The following is a 16,428-nucleotide window of genomic DNA, read 5'->3' as shown; positions in this document are numbered from 1 at the left end:
TCTATTTACTTATAGTATTAGGTAGTTATTAATATTAATAGTAGAAGCTAGAAATAATTAGTAGAAGTTCTATCTAAAGATTAGAAAAGATAAAAGTATATACTAAGGTAACTTTCTAAAGTGTTGCGCGCATTAATCTAGCTCTACAGCGCTTTTACCTAGATATTACTAATATTTAGCGCTTACAGAATAGAATCTATTAGCTATATTTCTTATATATTCTAAGGTTTTACTACTAGAAGGTCTAATATACCTTCTTAACTATAAATTTGCTAAAGTATTATATAGGTATTAGAGGGTATAAAGATGTATTACTACAAGAACGTAAGGTAACTAGCACAGGTAAGAAAGCATGTAGGTAATAGTTTTAGTAGAAAAGAGTTCTATTATAGAGAGATTCTATTATCTAAAGTATTATATAAGAGTCTAATACTAAAAAGTATAAGTAAAAGATAAGGTAGTAGATAATAAGATGTTTCTAAAGAGCTCTTATTAAAAGACGTTCTCTCTCTAGGTAATTCTTAAGTTATTAAAGATCTAATTTATATAAGAACACCTTATACACTAGTATAAACCTTCTCTTTCTAGTAGTATAGTTCTATTATACTATCTAGAATATATTAATTGCTTACAGTATAAAGAAAAGATAAAGAAAAAATATAGAAAAGAAAGTAAAAAGTAAAATAAATAATTAAGTAGAGATGTTAGTAATACACTACTATAGTGTAGGTAGTAGGTAGATTTTAGGTAAAACAAGAAGCTTACCTAAAATCTAAGTGCTAGCAATATTACTAGTACGTCTAGTCTACTTTACGTTTTATCTACTATAACGTAGCTTAGATAGGCTAGCAGAAAAAGCTAATAGAGCTACTATTAGTATCTTAAACTAAGAAGAAAGTAGTAGAACTAGTAGTAGCAATATTATTAGAGAGCGTAAGAAGCTAGAGAGTAATAATAGACTAGACGCTAGGCTACTAGCGCAAGCCTAAGAAGTCTTAAATAGAGAGGTAGAAGTAGGCATAGTATTAAGGTTAGCAGCGTTATAGAAGTAATAGCAAATATCTAGTTCTATATTAATCTTGTTAATAAGGCGTCTAATAGTATCTTCTATACTATAATTATAATTCTAAACATACTACTATCTCTTACAAGAAGAAGGTGTACTCTTATTAGTAAAGAAGAAAACGTCTAGATATTTGCTATTAGCGCTCTTAGCAAAGGCAGCCTTTTTAAGCTTCTTAACTACTAGCTATAGCATCTTAATCTCTCTAATAATATACTTACGCTCTTTCTAGATATACTCTAGAATACTATTCTTATTCTTACTAAGAAGTTTATAGATCTTCTTGCGTATAAGAGGGTTGTTCTAGAAGACTTACGTAAGAATAGCCTTCTAGATCTAGAAAAAGAAGTTAATATATACATCTACTAGAAATGCCTACTTAATACTACTATACTTATTATAATATCTAGATAGTATTATAGAAGAAGCTATAAGATTACAATAAGCCTTTAAGATCTTATTATAAGTTTCTATAGCTAGAATCTCTATAACGCTCTAGCGTACTATAATATACTATAGAAGAATTATTTAATAGATTTTAGTTACTAGTTCTATAGAGCTATAGAGCGTTATAGAGTAGATAATATAAATGTCTTCTTTCTTATAAATAGACTTCTTCTACTTTACGCCTAGCGCTATTACTTATACTTCTTACATCTAATTAATATTATTATACTATTCTTTAATAAGGCTAGTAGAATTCTTCTTAGTAGTCTTGCGCTATTATAAGTACAGCTCTACATATTAATAGAAGCCTTCTAAGACTTCTATATAGTTCTAAGAGTTCTTATTATTAATTAAGACTAATTCTTAGATTATATCTACACCTTAACCTTAAGCGTAGGTAAATAATAGATTAAGATTAATATAGCAAAAGAACGTCTTATCGCCTAGTATAGTGTACTTAGCGTAGTAAGAGTAGAAAACTATAGTGTATTCTTTGCAAAGTACTAAGTAAAGTATCTAGTAATAAAAGTTAGTATAGATAGCTTATTAAATAAGAGAATAGTACATAATACAAAGCTAGCTAAAGTTCTTATTACTATTAATACGTTAGAGGTAGTAATAATATATCTTAAAGAATTCTTTAATAATCTTCTTAAGTTCCTTATTATTAAAGAATAGCTACTTAAAGTTCTCTGTAGTAATGTTACTCTTCTACTTAAAGTCTTCTACTAGCTTACTCTAATCTATCTTTTTACTAACTACCTTCTAGAAAGAAATTAGGTATAAATTATAGGCTATCTAAGAACAAAAGCAATAGCTAAGAAGGTTAGAGTCTTGTTTGCTAAGCTTATGTTGCTTAACAAAGAGAATAGATATAACTAGGTAGATTTAGAGTTTATACTACTTATCTTAGAAAAGATATAGAAGAAGAAGAATATTGTTTATAGCTTTTGTATTTATAGCTTACTTAAAGAGACCTATATAGGTAGCTATTACTTGTATATAAGTCTAATAGATATAAGTGCTATTAATTAATAAGCTATTAGAGTAGTAACTAATATAGACTTCTTAATACTATGCTTAGATAACTTTAATACGTTTGCAGTTATTAAGTTTAGTGTACTTAGAGTAGCTGTTAAGAATTAGTTAAAGAAAATTAGAAGTTCTATCTAGACATTTATAGTTCTTAGCTATAGTTAAAGCCTTAAGCTTATTAGAATTCTAGTCTTTATCTTCTAAATTGTCTTTATTAAGCGTAGTGTCTATCTTCTTAGACAAAGATTAGTAAGCTAGAGTAGATTTTAGAGCGCTAGCGCTAGGCAGTAGTAGTAGTAGTAGAAGGCTAGTTTATATACTATAAAGCCTTAATTTCTATAACTTAGCTACTGCTGTTCTCTTCTTAACTACCTTAAGACTAGCCTAGCGCTCTTAGTGTGCTTACTTCTCTAGGTTTATAGAAGAAGTAACTAATCTAGCTCTACCTAGTTACCTTACTCTAATCTTCTTTAGCTCTACTTTAATACAATTACTACTTTTATTAATTACTCTTAACTTATATAGAGACAATCTAAGTTCTATTATAATAGAAATAGCTAATTAATAGGTAGAGTAAAGCTTTATCTAGTATCTAGCTATAGTGCTAGTAATTATTACTTTGTTGCTACTATAAAGAGTATACGTAATCTAGTAGTTCTTATTAGAATACCTATTAGCTATATATAGAAAGATGTATTACTAAAACTTATATTAACTATTACAAGTACTGTCTTTCTTATACTTATAAGCAAAAGAAACTATAATATTTCTAGTAGTAAAGCTAAGCATACCTAGCGTTATACTATACTTCTTATAGTTCTTTTTTAATACTTTAATAGAATACTTTAAAAGAGATAGTATCTTAGAAAGTAGATTCTTCTTAGTAAACTAAATAGTCGCCTTAATAGAATTCTATAAGGTAGCCTAGTCTTACGTAATAATATTAGTCTTAGTACTTTTACGTAGAGTGTAGACATAAATAGCTACTACTTAGACTAAGAAAAGAGCTATATTGCTAATATCTAGACGCCTAAAGCAGAACTATATATTAGATATAGCCTAGTAGTTATATAGAACCTTACTTAAAAAGTAAGAAACGCAGCTTATAAGACTAGGCTCTAATACGTTAACGCTCTTAGTAGTAGTAGTTAGCTCTATAATACGCTTATCTTTAGTATTCTTAGCTTAGCTTAAGACTTAATACTAGCTATTAAATGCTTTAATACTACTATACTTATCTATAAGCTTTAGCAGCGTCTTAACTATATTAGATACTTTAAGAATAAGGTTAGTAATCTAGTTAAATAGAAAGGTTGCGTTAGTTATAAATGTATTAAGAATAACCTTCTATTACTTAGAAGACTACTATTTAAGACTAGTAATAAACTCTATTACCTTACTATTAATATTTAGATTCTAGAGATTCTAGTTCTAGGCTAAGGTAAGAACTTAGTTCTTAGCTTTAGTGTATAGAGCCTAGACAATTGCAAGAGTGTCTTTCTTTAGTTATAAACTAGAAGAAGTAGTAGAGAAAGAGCTAGTGTTGCTTCTAGAAGCTTAACTATAGATACCTAGAGTAGTAAAATTCTTAGTAAGACTAGGTGTATAGAGCTTAAAAGGTAGACCTTTCTAAGAAGAAGTCTCTTGTAAAGAAGAGCCTTAGCTGTAAGAGAAAGTTAACTTTCTAGTATCTATAGCTTTACTCTTACTTTTATTCTTATTACTAGCTATCTTCTACTAAGCCTCTAGCAGTATAGGTATCTTTCTTTAGTAATCTAAGACTAGCTCTTGCAAAGAAACTCTTACTAGACTAGCTTATAGTGTAGAACTAATAGTACTAAGCTTATATATATATATATAGTTGCGCTTATACGCTTATTTACAGAATTAGTTATAGGTATAGTAGGCTAAGCGCGCGCTCTTGTATGTAGAGTTAATAGTAACTAGAAGTTACTAGAAAGGTTTAGATAGCCTGTAGGCTTATTATACTTCTCTACGCTAGACGTAGTAGTTATAGTTATAGTTATAGTTACTAAAGTAGAAAATAAGAAAGGTTAGATTAATAAAGAGAGAAAGAAGACATAGCCTACTTCTAAGAGGCAACTATAGTGTATAGAGGTAGAAAGAAAAGATTAAGAAAGTTAGAGAAGAAAAGAAGAAGTAATAGCTAAGAAGAGGTATATATATATATATAATTAAGAGACCTCTATCTATTATAGTATTATAATATTATAATATTAATAGGTAAAGTTAGAAGGTAAAATTATAGTAAAGATAAGGCAATTAATTGCGTAATTAGCTATTATACTTAGCAGTATTCTTACGCGTATAATAGTATTAGTAAATAGATAGCGTAGTATTATTATAGTAGTAATAACTAGATTTTAGGTAAAATTCTAACCTACCTAAAATCTATATATTAGAACTATTATAGCCTGCAATTATTAGAATTATAGCTAAAAGACTATAATAGCTATATAAATATAGTTTAAAGAAAGTTTAAAGCTAGATAAAATAGTTAAAAGAGTAATGCTTATTGTAATTAGCACTAGTATTTCTAATATTAAAGTTATAAGAGAGCTATAATACTTATAGCTCTCTCTCTTATTACCTCTAAGAGCGTGTAGAGGTAATAGAGTATTAGTTACTAAAGGCAAAGTACTTATAGTTATTATAGTAGTTTCTAGGTAGTTGCGCGTAGAGTTGTAGCTAGTTATTACACGTAGAATTGTAGCTACTATATTCTCTAGGCGTTCTAAGTGTATTAAGATAGTAGCAGAATAGATACGTTCTTATCTACCTAGTAGTAGTTACTTTCTAGAGACCTAACTATAGGCAGGCTAATATAACTAGAAATTACTATTCTAAGCTCTAATTTAAGTAGCTTAAAGAGCTTAGAATAGTAAATTAACTAAGTCTAGGTAGTTATTACTAGGTAGAGGCGACGCCTTAGTAGTTATACAACTCTATAGTCTAGTAGACTAGTAGTAAAGAATCTAATATAAGATAGAATATAGCAAGGTAGTAAGAATAGCAGTAGCTATCTTCTCTACTTTATCTTAAGGTTTATAGTACTTATACTCTGCTAAGAGTATCTAAATATATACTGCCTAGCGCTTATAAGAAGAGGTATTACTATATATAGTAAACTCTTTGTTTATATTATCTAGTATTAATATTATAGTAGAGAAGTTAGAGGTAGTAGAGAGTACTTAGAGCAGCGTTTACCTTAGGCTCTAGTAGTAGCTTCTAGCTAAACGCTGCTATAAGCGCTGCGCTGTCTTTATCGCTACTTATCTTATAGTCTATAATACATTTATCTAGTATAGTTTAAGACTATAGAGAAGTTAGACGCTTCTCTTACTAGTAGTAGTAAGAGTTAATAGAAGCTAGAAAGAGAGTATAATAAGTAGAGACTTGTTATTACTATTAAGGTACAAGTATAGTAGAAAAGAAGCTAGAATAAATTAAGGTTAAAAGTAAGAAGAGCGCTATCTCTCTAGTTTTAGTAGAACTTACAGAATGCTTCTCTGTAAGACTAATATAGTCTATATATATTTATAATGTTAAGATTCTTTATAGTGTAGTTAACGTAATAGAAGAGAAAGAAATAAAAAGAGACTAAGAAAGTGTACTTTAAATACTTAGTAATAGTAGACTATATATTATTAAAGAGGCTTTTAGATAAGAAAGTCTATAGTAGACTTTCTCTTCTCTTTTTTAAGTAAAGGCTATTCTATAGCCTAAGCTCTTTCTCTATTTAACGCTAATAATATATTAGAATTAGAGAAAGAAATAAAGTCTAGTCTAAATGCTCTCTATTCTTCTTCTGTAAGGCGCTTAGTAATAACTACACTTAGCTAACTAATAAGTCTTAGAAGAATGCTTAGCTAGCTAATAAGTTTTAGAGCGTTGCTTACCTTCTCTTTCTTAAGTTATAGTTAGAAAGAGGTATATTAGCTATCTTTCTTATTATTATTAATAGAGCTAGTTAGCACGTTAGTAGAGACGTTAGTGTTCTTCTAGTTATCTAGGTTATAGAGCTTTATCTAGCTATAATATTACTTAGTAATGTCTTCTAGTATTTATTAGCAAAAGAGCTTTAGCCTCTTACTAGAAATAGTGTATAGAAGTAAAGTTCTATTAAGATTCTTAATCTAGTAGGTGCCTTGCTCTAGCTATAGTTATTAAATGCAATAGAGACTTATCTATCTAGCGTTAAGCTTCTTATCTCTAGATATATTAATTTTCTATACAGAGTTCTATAAAAGAACTAAGTTACTAAGTTAAAGCTTCTTGCAGCGTATCTTCTTAGTGTTATTCTAATAATTCTTCTTAGCTTAACGTAATTAATTAGTACAGGTAATAGTATTCTTAGTAAATTAGTTCTAGAGGTCTAGTTATATTACGCGTATTGCTAGAAGTTGTGCGCAATTCTTTACTTTCTAGAATAGAAGAGTCTACTATATTAGAAGCTCTAATTCTAATAGAAGAACTAGGTTTTAACTAGTAATTAACTAGTATAGTAAATAGCCTATCTAAGACTAAGTAGAAATGTAGTTAGCAAGAAGAATAGTAGGTAAGTTATTTACTTATAGGCCTAACAGCTTAGCGAGAGCATTAACAATAGGCTTATATCTACTCTTAATCTTATCTATAGCTTATAGGTTATATAAGAATAACTAGATGTATTTAATCTTATAGTTAGCTACAAGATACTTTACTACCTTAGCAAAGTCTAGTCTACTATTAACTAAGAGCTTACGTGTTATACTCTATTAATAGATAATATTCTTATAAATAAACTTAGCAATAGTGCTAGACTTATTATTAGAAAGCGCTCTAGCCTCTAGCTATCTACTTAAGTATTCTCTAGCAATAATAAGATACTTCTTACCTTAGTAGTAAGGCATATAAACTACATTAATTGTAACTAACTTCTAAATTATAAAGCTATACGTATTAGTTAATATATTAACTCTTCTCTTAGAGAAGCAAAGCTAGCATTTAAGATAACGCTAAATTCTTTCTTAAACGTCTTTATACATGTTAGGCTACTAGTAACATTAGAAGAGTATAGAGTATATAGTGTTAGTTCTATAATAGCTAATAGTCTTATATGTTAACTATATAGTTTATAAGTAGATATTAGCGTTATCTATAACGCAGTATATAGTAACGTTTCTTAAGGTCTTATAGAAGAGCGCGTAATCGCGTATAAAGAAGTTTAAAGCTCTCTTCTTCTATACGCGAAGCTCTTTTAGTGTTATACTCTTAAAAACCTTAAAGTTAATAAGAAACTAGGCAATCTATTTAGATTATTTAGTATACTTATACTTAAGTACCTAAGATACTCTAATAGGCAGTAGCTCTTCTTCTATGCTTCTAATTATGTAGTTAATAAACTTCTTAAGATTATTCTTAGGTTCTTCTAGTAGAACCTAATTATTAGGTTTAGAGTAGCAAGAGAAAGTATCTATAACAACGTTCTTCTTTCTAAAGACGTAGACAATGTTAAAGTTCTAAAGAAAAATAGTAAAGATCTACTAATTTATAACTAATTCTAAGTTATTAGTAGAAGAGTAATTAAGCTAGGTAATAAGTGTTGCTACATTAGTTTTAATAGTAAAGTATATACTATATAGGTATATACAAAACTTCTTTAAAGCCTATAGTACTACCTTATATTCTAACTTAGTAGAATGCTAAAGATATTCTCTTACTAACTAGAGTATGCTTTTAAATTAAATAGAGTAGCGTCTACTATTAGCCTGTAGCTATTTAAGATAGGCCTCTTCTCTATTCTAACTAGCGTTAGTTATAAGAAAGACCTTATACTTTAATATATCTAAGTAGTTAAGGCTTACTAGCGCTAGTGCTAAGTATATAGCGTGTTTAAGTGTATATATTACTTAATCTTAATCTAAACTCTACTTATACTTTATATTTCTGCAAAGAAGATAAAAGAGAGGCTTAGTAATAGTAGTAAATTCTTTTACCTAGATATAGTAGTAGATATATAGTCTAAGAAATAAGTAAACGTTACATACGTTGCGATAAGGTAGCTAATCTAAAAGCTTCTAGACCTTCTTACTATTAGAATAGCGCTCTTTAGAGCTAATCTTATAGCTAATAACCTCTAGGCGCTCTATAAGAAAGTAGTACTTCTTACTAGAGACTATTTCTTCTGCGCGCTTAACGTCTGCAAGAACGTAGTTAAGTTAGAGAATATATTTATAGATATAGCAACAAACACTAGATATAGCTATCTTACTACTATAGTCTATTTTAGAATCTCTATAAGTAATATTATTAATAAACACTATAGTGTTTAGCTAATAGTTCTTAAGAATTTTTATTATAACACGCTAGAATACTATAACTAAGTTAGTTACTTCTATAACTATAGTATATAAATAAAGAAGACTAACTAGTGTCTAAAAAGCTATTATGTTCTAGCTTATAGTATAAAGAGTAATCTAATTATAACTAGAATAGAGATCTATAAAAGAGTTAATAAGATATCTAGTAAAGTATTTAGAGAACTTATCTACTATTAGTAGTAGGTTTACATTACGTATACTAATAGTATTAATCTTTTACGTATTAGAAATCTATTAAGCCTCTCTATCTTTCTTAGAAACTAGGTGCTATAGATTATAATACTAACTATTACAGCGTTTCTAGGTACCTCTATTAAGGTAAGTATTAGCTATATTAACTATAACCTGCTTAAGCTTCTTAGAAATAGTAAAGCCTTATACTTACTAAGCTTTGTATTTAACTATATAAATCTTATATAGTAGGTATACGTTAGAGTATATTCTGCTAGATTTAGTAAATTTCTATAATAAAGCTGCTTCTCTACTATAGAGTATTTAGATAAAGAGATCTCTCTCTTTTTGTGTAATTTGTAATCTAATGTAAAGGTTAGCTAGTCTCTTAGATATAAGGTAAGTTTCTTATAGAAATACAGCGTATTACAGTTTAAATATATTATTATATAGTTCTAGGTCTAGTTTACAAATAGATAGGTAAAGTTATTAACGCTAAATAGCTTATTTCTTCTAGTCTTTCTATCTAAACTCTATTAGCTTATCTACTTAAGAAATGTTAATAGGTTAAACCTTCTTATCTATAGTCTTATACAAGGTAGTAACCTCTAGTTACTAATAAGTTCTACGCGTGTAATTAAGTATCTTCTTATAGTTAATCTTATATATAATAGTGTACTTAGTAAGCTTCTATTTATACTAAATAATTAGCTTAGTGTTCTTATCTACCTAAGGTGCCTCTACGCTATTATTAAAGAGAGAGCGCATCTACCTTCTCTATATCTATTAGATACTTACTAGAAATAGCATATTATATTATCTAAAACTATACGTTAGATTACACTACGCTCTCTAGTATAGATACTAAACTACAGAAGAATTCTAAGGCAGCTCTAAAGTAGAGTTAGTTATAGTGCTAACTTATATATATTCTATAGTATTATTATTCTTATCTCTCTATTTATAATCTATAGTAAAGAATAGGTGTGTAGGCTTAGAGTCTAAGACAACAAAGAAAACTAACTTAGTTCTATCTTTAGACTAAATCTAATATTACACTCTACTAAACACGTTATATTATATTCTAATATATAACGCTGCACACTATAGTTCTCTAAGTATAGCTAAGCGTGTAAAGTTTATAATAATATAGAAGGTAGTATAAATAACTATAGTGCTAATACGTACAGAGACGTTAAACGTAGTACTAATAAATAGCTTATAGCTACTATTAGTAGAGGTAACTTCTTATAGTAAGTTACTAAGCTTCTATATCTAGTATTTATATAGTATCTTTAGCGCGCGCGCTGCGCTAAGGCAAAGAATATTTATCTACGCGCCTATATTAATAAGGCATTTAATAGAATTACTATAAATATAAACCTAGGCCTCTAGTAGGTCTATTTATATAAACGCGCGTCTAGCGCGTCGCTATACTCTACGTATAGCCTTAGTAGGTATATAGTTAAGAGTATTGCTCTATAAGTTACTATAACTAGTAACTTTATATTAAGTTTGCATATTTAAGTAGTACATATTAATAGTATTATAAGAGGTGTTAGTGTTGTATTAACATAACTATATAGTTAGTAGAGATTATAATAAGTGTTTATAGAAGGCGTAATAGTAGAGCGTAGACGCGCAGAAGAGCGTATAGATTTTAGGTAAAAATAGAGCCTACCTAAAATCTATAGTATAGCTAGCCTTAAAGCTATTTACTATTCTAATACTATCTACACTAACACTATTCTTCTTTAGAAGATTGCATAATTAATTAGTAATATTATTCTAACTAATTAGGTTAGAAACTATTACTTTTTATACTTTCTAACTTAGAAGCGCTGTTGTAATACAATTAGGTTGTTCTTTAATAAGCTTCTTAAGTTCTAGGTTAGAAAGAGCGTCTAAGAACTTAACTACCTTCTTCTTACAGCCTTGCAATAAATGTCTAGAATTAGCTAATATACTATTATTAATATAGATATTAGTAGGTAGACGTATAACTACAAATAGCGTGTTAGAAGCTTATAGAAGAAATAGCTATTCTAACTAACTATTCTCTAGTATTATAGTAGTGTCTAACGCCTATAAGTTAGAAACCTGTCTAATTATATTCTTCTTAGGCAATAGCTAAGAGCTCTACAACTACTTAGAGGGTCTACCTCTCTTCTTAACATAGCTATTATAGACTTAATTAGAGTTATTAAGAATACTCTTGTTTAGGCGTCTAATAGCATTGCCTTTAGCGCTATAGAGAAACGTAGTATTCTTACTACTAATAATAATGCTATTAGAATTAATGTTATTAAGTAGCTAGGCCTTCTTAGAGTACTTAATACCTTTCTAAAACTAGATAAACTATTATTAAGTATTCTTATAACTAACGTAATAGTATAAGTAAGTAATTATATTAGCTAAGTTTAATTACTTAAGAATATGCTTAGAGTAAGAGTCTTTCTTAAACTTCTTAGAAAGAACACTATGTGTAGGCTATTCTGTTATATTATCTATAATATTAAAATACTTCTTAATCTTAGACCTAAGCTATTTAAGCTTATAGATTAATAGAGGAGCGCTAAAGATTTAGTTAAGGCAATTATAGAGTAGGCTAAAATAGTACGTTTCTTACTTACGCTTACTATTCTAATAGTAACTAATCTAACCTAGGTTATAGAGGTTATTATAGAGTTTGTAATTAGTAATCTTATAACTCTTCTTATTATACATATAGTAAGTGTTAGTGTACTTAGCCTTTCTATACTAAATAGTTTCTCTCTTAGAAGCTATGTTTCTAGGTGCTTTAGTAATAAAAGAACTATTATTTCTCTTAACAAGAAGCTCTTTTTTAGTTATACAGCCTATAAAGTATAGAGTATTATAGAGGTTCTTAAAGATTAGAGTAACTAATAAGTAGACTATAAAGAAATAAACTATATCTACGTTAAGCCTTAGTCTATTTAGTAAAGTTATAAGTTATTCTACTTTAAAATCTACGTTAGAAGAAAGTAGAGATTCTTACTTCTTCTATTACTTCTTAAGATTAGTAATAACGCTCTTTACCTTCTCTAGGTTAAAGGTAGCGCGCTTATTAGTAAGCATAATATATTTTATCTTAGTATCTATGCTACTGCGTTTCTAGGTATACATATTATTAATAGCGTTGTTCTTTCTATAGTATTTCTTAAGAAAGGTATAGATCTTGTCTATATAGTACTTAGTCTAATTATTACCTTTAGAAGCGTTAGGCATTATAAAAGTAACTATCTACTTATTATACTTTAGAAGTCTATAATAGAAGAGAAAGCTAAGTTTCTTCTATAGAACTTACTTATTAGTAACGCAGGCTTCTATAGTTACGTAGAAGTAAGTATAATACTTAGTAAGACTAGGTAGATTATTTATATACTTATAGATAAAAGCTTATAAGTATAAGCGCTTACCTATCTTAATAGTAGTGTTCTTATCTGCCTAGTATTTCTTTATATTTGCTTTAAGCTTAGCCTAGTCTTTCTTCTTATAACTAGCAAAGAGCTTAATAATATAAGTAATAGAGTAATTCTTATTACTAATATAATCTAGAAGAATAGAGACTCTTATCTTATTAGAGAGGCCTCTGTTATTAGCTTATTAGTTATAGTCTTTAAGAAACTTAGTAACGTTATTACTAGTAAAGACTAGAGCAGCGTGTCTAGAGCAAACTATAGAGACTACACTATTAGTTGCTATTACAAACAATAATGTGCTTTCTACTTTAGAGATAGTTCTAGAGGTTAGTGTCTTTAGTATTAAAGTAGTTAAAGAAGTAGTAGATAAATGCTTAGAAGAGAAGATTGCTAGATCTCTTAACGCCTTACGCTTCTTCTATTTCTTTAGTAGTTATTATAGTTCTAAATAACTTATAAAGAAGCTAATACTTCTTTACTTAATAGCTTAAATACTAAATAAATCTTATACTATAGAGATTGTATAATTAAAAGATAAGTTCTAAATACTTAATAGTGTTTAATGCTCTCTACCTAATAGCAGAGGATACTTTCTAAATACCTTTATAGTTAGTATAGCTTAGCGTTTTACTTACTATAATACTCTATTAGGTTGTTAGTTCTATTAAACTATAGTTCTGCACTAGTGTATATTCTAAATATACTATTATAGTGTTATGTTAACCTAGTTAGCCTAGCATTTTATTATACTTCTAATGTTACTATTCTAGGTATTAGTTAAATTATTGTTTTCTAGTGTTTCTAAGTAGTTGCCTTATCCGCGCAATTATCTTATCTAATATCGCTTAGTAGTAAGAACGTAGTTAGCCTAAATACAACTACTATTATAGTTCTAGCTAACCTAAAGAAAAGAGCTAAGTCTACACTTATTACGTCTATTATAGTTATTATTACTATATACGTTATATTAATATATACTAACTACTTCTTATACTACGTAGTAGAATACATTTCTATAGGCTTTACTATTTATATAAGTATTAGAGAGTATAAAGATATATTACTATAAGAATGTAAGGTAACTAGTATAGGTAAGAAAGTATATAGGTAATAGTTTTAGTAGAAAAGAGTTCTATTATAGAGAGATTCTATTGTCTAAAGTATTATATAAGAGTCTAATACTAAAAAGTATAAGTAAAAGATAAGATAGTAGATAATAAGATATTTCTAAAGAGCTTTTATTAAAAGACGTTCTCTCTCTAGATAATTCTTAGGTTATTAAAGATCTAATTTATATAAGAATATCTTGTGCACTAGCATAGTATATCTTAAATATAGTAAGAATTATAAGCGCATGCTTACTAAAGAACTAGGTTAGCTTAATTAGCTTATTATTATAGTAGTAGAGTTTAGCTATCTTCTAGATATTCTATTAGCAAAGCTAGAGAATAACTAGTATTTAGAGTAGTATACTGCGTAGAGCTCTTACTTTATATAGATAGCTTTAAGAAAGGTAGCAGTAAAGAGATAGCTATAAGAGTAGACTATATATAGCTTAGTGCTATTAGAGGTATTCTTCTTAGAGAGCATAGACTAACATTATTAGTAGAAGTAGTAGAATTTCTAAGATCTCTAGAAGAAATAAGCTATACGTACACTACCTATTTTCTTACAGAATAGGTATTATAGAGTCTTTCTATTATAGTTATAAAATATAATTCTACGTAGTAGTGTAGTTAGTAAAGTCTAGACGTAGATACTAGAAAGACTAAGATCTTAGAATAGAGAGCTAGAGAGATATTAGAAAGAAGAAGAAGCAGAGCTAAGCGTGCTAGAAGAATAGAATAGAAGAGAAGTAATAGTAGAAGAAAGAGAATAGAAGAATAGAGCTCTACTTATATAACCTTATTCTCTACACTATATTTTACCTAGTAGATATTAGTAGTTGCTAGAAAAGAATAAGATTTTAAATTAGAGGTCTAGAAATATACGTTCTTGCTCTTTTCTTTAGGTTATAGCTTAGTTTATTAATTCTTAAATAAGATATAAAGAGATCTAACTCTAGCGTAGCTCTTTATTTTATGCTGCTCTCTCTTATGCTAATATAGCTTATTATACTTCTTTACTCTCTTATAAGAAGTTTATAGAATAATCTTAGAAGAGATAGAGAATAGAGATAAGGTATTACTCTTATTACTATAGTTATCTATTAGATTAATAAGGCCTTTAGAAATAAAGTAGTTATCTTTATTATTACTATTAATACGCTTAAGTGCCTCTTTATCTTCTTACGTAACCTTAATATTGCTAGTTTTAATAGTATCTAGAACGCTCTTACTAGTTTTAAGCGCAGTATTATTATCTTTACTAAGGTTATCTATAGTAGTATTAGTACTATTGCTGCTTAAGCTAGACACGCTTAAAATCTTAATAGCTAGAGTAGTAGCTAGTTAGATAGTAAAGTAGTTTATAATATAGCTATAGATTCTAGTAGAGGTTCTACTAGAAGTAAAGCTAAGTCTAAAAGGTAAAGTAGTTAGTATAGAGTAAGAAAGAGGCTAAAGAAGAGAGAGTAAAGCTTATAAAGTACAAGGTTTAAAGTAAAAAGTAGGTAGATAGATAGTAAGACATAGTATATAAACTAAAAATTAGAAGCTAACTTTATACTACTTAAGGTAGCTACTAAGAAAGTAAGAGAGAAAGCTTATAGATTTAGAGGTTATAGCTAAGAGTAGAGATATTATACTAAACTCTAAGGTAGAGAATAAGAATATAATTAGAATTAATAAGCTTTAAAATAAAAGACTAAGAAAAAAGTAAGAGAGAACTTATAGATTATTACTAGTCTATTAACTACTAAATTACAGTAGTGTAGGTAGAAAGATAGAGAATTAAAGAGTAGGCTTTAGAGTAGAAAGTTAGCATAGATATAGCTTATTTAGATAAAACCTTATAACTTATAAGACTAGTGTAGTTAACGTAGAACTAGTTTTAAGCTATAAAGGTAGAGTAGTAGACGCAAAAAAAATAGAATAAATAGTAGAGAGTCTTATTACGCGCAAATTTAATTAATTTAGCTAGAGCTATAGTTATAGGTAGTAGTTGTTGTAATAGTTACAATTATCTAAAAGACTACTTCTTCTAAGTAGGTAGTCTAAGCTTTACTAGTGCGTAAATTAAGCTAATAAGCAATAATTAGTAAATACAAGGATTTTGCTGCGCGCGGTGAAACTTTACTCTTTATCTCTAAGCTGGCGCAGCGGTTCTCTCTATGCCGCTAACCGGATTCGCCGTGTGCCCCACACCCGCGTCATCATTGGTTGAGTCCGCGGTCTTCGGTTTGTCCCAGCAAGCAGGCAAAAGGTATGCGCATTACATAGTAGTTCGCTGATGATACATTGATCAGATGTTCCATTTAGGGAGAAAGCTTGCTTTGAAAGCACAGTTGGTTCCAGCACAGCGAGAATTGCAGTTTTAGCCAAAACTACCTAGGTACCAGAGACGCCGCTTCCAATTTACACCAACGCTTCACCCATACTGCCATCCAAGGATACAAAACGCGTTTGTTTCAGCCTGGGAGTTGCTCAACTACTGCGGGTCCGTCCACCCCTCCTCCCTCCCAACCACCTTCTCAACCTCCTTAACCACCTCCTTCAGCGGCTTCAAAATCCTCCTCTGATAAATCACCACAATGCACTCCACATCCCACATCTCCAACTCCCCGTTCTTAGCACCCTTGTATTTCCCCAACAGCCCAAGCCCCTCCGCAACATCCCCAACAGGCCCTTGCGCAGACCTAAACTTCTGCACCGCTCGTGACCCATCTTGATAAACACCCTGGCTCTTCTTTACAAACAACTCGATAGCTTTCCCCCGCTCGATCAGC

Source organism: Alternaria novae-zelandiae (genome assembly GCF_023758075.1).
Source record: "Alternaria novae-zelandiae strain BMP 2774 chromosome Unknown scaffold_19, whole genome shotgun sequence".
Lineage (NCBI taxonomy): Eukaryota > Fungi > Ascomycota > Dothideomycetes > Pleosporales > Pleosporaceae > Alternaria > Alternaria novae-zelandiae.
Note: the sequence above shows the minus strand (reverse complement) of the source record.